Source organism: Zingiber officinale, chromosome 4B (genome assembly GCF_018446385.1).
Source record: "Zingiber officinale cultivar Zhangliang chromosome 4B, Zo_v1.1, whole genome shotgun sequence".
NCBI lineage: Eukaryota > Viridiplantae > Streptophyta > Magnoliopsida > Zingiberales > Zingiberaceae > Zingiber > Zingiber officinale.
This window is the reverse complement of record NC_055993.1, coordinates 69,956,338-69,960,605: the sequence shown is the minus strand read 5'-3', so window position 1 is coordinate 69,960,605 and position 4,268 is coordinate 69,956,338. Positions and strand designations below refer to the sequence as shown.

The window sequence follows — 4,268 nt, the reverse complement described above, 5'->3', positions numbered from 1 at the left end:
AAAAAAATATTAAAATTTATTATACAATTTTCTAGTATTATAAATCATTCAAAATACTAAATTTGTAAATAAAATTTAACATATAATTTTCTAACATTCAAAAATAATATTTACAACATTCCGAAGAAATTTCAAAAGCAGCCAACAAAATGACAACGACACTATTAAAATAAAGGTAGAACAACACAACATCCTAATCCTAGAAGAGTAACACAACATCCTAATCTTGATATCCAGTTTTGAAAAGTTGGATCATTTGAACTACTTTTACCATGTACAACACTAGAAGAGTAACAAAACACTACTTCTTAATTCTCCTAATCCTTCATCTTCTTCATCCTTGCCATGTTTGCATCGTACTTGGATCGAAGTGGACCAAGTAGATAAAGAAAGAAGATAAACTAAATGCCTTCATCTTCTTCATCCTTGCTTCTTAATTCGCCTAATCCTTCATCTTCTTCATCCTTGCTTCTTAATTCTCCTAATCCTTCAAACTCCACCTGTAAGAAGAAGATAAAGAAATGTCACTTGATCTAAACTAAATGCCTATGAATAATAAAAAAAATCTAAAATCTCATAAAGTAGACTTAATTCATTAATAATGCATCATATTGAATGCCTCTCCATGACTAGCTTAATAGCCTGTGCTATAGACATGTCTTCATTTGTTTCATACATGAGTTTGTTAGCCTGTAAACGTTGAACAGTCATTTCACAAGAGAAATATTTCCAAGTTATCAGCACTGCAGATATAAGGTTAATAAAGAACTTGCCTCTTCCAGAATGGTTTCAAACACCTTACCAACTTTTTCCACTAGATCTTGAGGCACTTGATGTCCATCACCATCAAAGAGCGCGTAGCTGAAAAATAGAAGTAAATTTGTCTCCATAAGATTATAGTCTCCATGATCAGTGATATCTGTCAGTTATTCAGTTAACCATTACCTCTCCAAGTCATGATCATACAAGACAGAATTGTCACCAGAAGTTTGATAAATTGGTAGACCAAGTCTTCCAATCCAAGATGACAATGGATTCTCGTTGTAGACACCATGCAACCTAAAGTGTCCAAATTAAAACTTCTAGTCACTGAAATTTTGAAGGCTGGCCACAATCCTCTTCAGAAGGAATGAAAACAAAAACACAAAAAAAAGAAGCATACCAGGCTGCTCCCATGTCAACAGGAAAACCAAATGAGTAGTTAGTGTGAACTCGACCACCAATTCTATCCCGAGATTCTAAAAGCACAACCTAAGGAATAAAAAATAAACTTCCATGTGATACAAATTTACCCAGCCACTTCACACACTGCATTCATATCAGAACTTAGAATCTAATATGTAAAGGCAACTGAAAAAACTGTTAATTTATATCGACATAACACCTGAAAAGCTGCATTTTTCAGTGCATGAGCAGCTGCAATCCCTGCAAATCCACCACCAATGACAATGGCAGAAAGAGAGTGAGATTGCCTTGCTTCAGTCTTCTGATAGAATGATGCTGCAAGAAAATTTAAGTCAATATATATATAGATATATATGTTGATGTGAAGCAGTAAAATGTAAACTAGAATATATTTTAACACCATGAAAAAAAACATAATTAATAATAAATCCAACACAAGAACAAGCAACATATTTTGTCGTGTTGTATATATATTTACCAAATGCATTTTCCTTCCACATGGTTGAACTCTAAAAATAATTCAGAAAGTACCCCAATAATAAGACTGACAACAGAAAACACCCCAAACATAAAAATTTAGTTTTATTTGCAATTATGACAGATAATCATGTAACTAGCTTCAGTATTCCCACAAAAAAAAGATATGTAACATAACAATATACTGATACAAAGAAAACTAAAGGGATGACCATTAAAGGAAAGAATACCTTAAATAAAATGAATTCAGAAAGTTCCCATAGGCTCTGGATTAATCCTTTAAGTTTACTTTGATCATGAGCTAAATCATTGCAGTGAATAGATTTAAATCGAAGTAGGTAAAATTCCCATTTTGGCAGCCTGTATACCTCACGAAACCCATATGCAATTTCACACTAGAGGTTGAAATCGAGCTCTTAAAAATCTTTAAACTTGATATACCGAAAGCTGGAATAGAGGAGGAGGCTATACTCACCAGAAAAATCCAAATTGATGCTGGAAATCATTGAAAAAGGGATGAGTAGATTCAAAACTCTACTAAGCTTGAACACCAACATCTCACGACTGGAAGCCCTAAGAATCGACCTGAAATTAGTCAAAAAATTGAAGATTTTGTGACTAAAAATTTACGCAGAAATAGGTCACAAAAAGGACTCTATTTGGGCAGAAACAAGCATAAAAAATATGTAAGGAACAAAACCCCTCAAATGATTTGAAAATGAGGGAGGCGGGGAGGCGGGGAGGCGAAGGGTGTCAGTGACAATGGCGAGTACGCAGAGAAGAAGTTTGTCCAAGAGCAGCAGAGATCTCTTCCTCCATCGCAGGTTCGTTTTCATTAGGGTTTGTGTTTGATCACTGAGTCGCATGTTGAAGAGTGCATGATAGAGAGGCCTTTTAGTTGAGGCGGCAGCGACGCATATGGCAGAAGCGAACCTGAGGCCCATCTAGGATGGAAGGCAGTGGAGCATCTAGGGTTTTCGACGAGAAGATGCAGGAGGAAGAAGTAGAGGACACTTACTGTTAGTGGATTTCATGTCGGAGGTCTTGCCGGTGAGGGAGTCCTAAATGGATTCGTGGACTGCTGCTGCTCCTGCGCGGCTCTGGTGAGCGAGAGATTGTGAGAAAAGAGAAAAGAGGGACGGATTGAGAAGATAAATGGGTGGAATGCGGCGGCAAAAAACTTTCGGGGAGAGGGAAAGAAAAAAAACGGGGCAAAAATTGGCGAAGGGAAAAAAACGGCGAAGGAAAAAAAATACCAGTATTCAACATCACTTAATCGACAACGGCATTTAAAAACTATTGCCGTAATCCCAAAAAAAAGCACACATAGACAACAGTTTTCAAAAATTGTTGTTGTAGCATTTAAAAACCGTTGTCGTAGTCTTAAAAAAACATAAATAGACAACGGTTTTTGTTAAAACCTTTGTTAAAAGGCAAAAAGACAACGGTTTGGTATAAAACCGTTGTCGTTTGAGTGTTGTTGTAAGACTTTTTTCTTGTAGTGAAGGAAAGATTTAAATTTTAAACTCTCTCTTTTAAAACCATGATATCCACATAAGAAAAGATTTTAAATAAAATCTCTTTTATTTTCTAGTGGCCGGCCACCTAAGCTTGGGATTCAAGCTTTGGCCGGCCACCTTAAATTGGCTCCACTCTTGGCTTTGGCTGACCCTAGCTTGGGCTCCAAGCTAGCTTGTTCGGCCACCTAAGGGTGGGTAAGAAGTGGGTATGCGGTGGGTATAATTCTCTATATACAAGAGGCTACGATAGGGACTGATAGGAGGAATTAGTTTTGGTCTCCCGATGAAATTAAGCTTCCCGTATTCGCCCCGAACACCCAACTTAATTTCATCAATAATATTTCATACAACTACAGAATTATTATTGAACTACTGCACCAATCCCAAATTATATTTTGGGCTCCTTCTTATTATGAGTGTGTTAGTCTCCCTGTGTTTAAGATGTCGAATGTCAACTAATTAAATGAGTTACTGACAACTCTCTTTAATTAATATCTTAGTCCAAGAGTAGTACCACTCAACCTTATCGTCATGTCGGACTAAGTCCACCAGCAGAGTTTAACATGACAATCCTTATGAGCTTCTCTTGGGGACATTATCAACCTAGATTCCTAGGACACAATTTCCGTCTATAATCAACAACACACACTATAAGTAATATCATTTCCCAACTTATCAGGCTTTTTGATTTATCGAGCTAAATCTCACCCTTTGATAAGTTAAAGAAATACATACTAAATATATGTTCTTGTTATTATATTAGGATTAAGAGCACATACTTCCATAATAACTAAGGTCTTGTTCTTTTATTAAGTTAGTATAAAAAGAACTTACCTTAAATGGTCCTGTTTAATACACTTAGAGTGTACTAGTGTAATTTATTAGTTAAGATAAACTAATACCTAATTACACTACGACTATTCCAATGATTTGTTCCTTTCCATCTTAGTTGCGAGCTCCTGTTTATAATTTATAAAGAACCGATAATATGATCTTTTGTGTGTGACACCACACACTATGCTATCTACAATATAAATTAATTGAACAACTACACTTAGCATAAATGTAGATATTTTTGACCAATGT

General features: G+C 35.7%; 1 long non-coding RNA gene across 1 annotated transcript; it reads right to left on the bottom strand.

Annotated features, from left to right (window-relative positions):
• Positions 1-1,045: 1,045 nt before the first annotated feature.
• Positions 1,046-1,457, bottom strand: LOC121977606. Its single transcript, XR_006110966.1, has 3 exons — positions 1,385-1,457; positions 1,163-1,251; positions 1,046-1,059 (listed from the first exon to the last, which is right to left on the bottom strand). It is a non-coding gene; the product is annotated as an uncharacterized LOC121977606 (long non-coding RNA).
• Between the last annotated feature and the right edge of the window lie 2,811 nt (positions 1,458-4,268).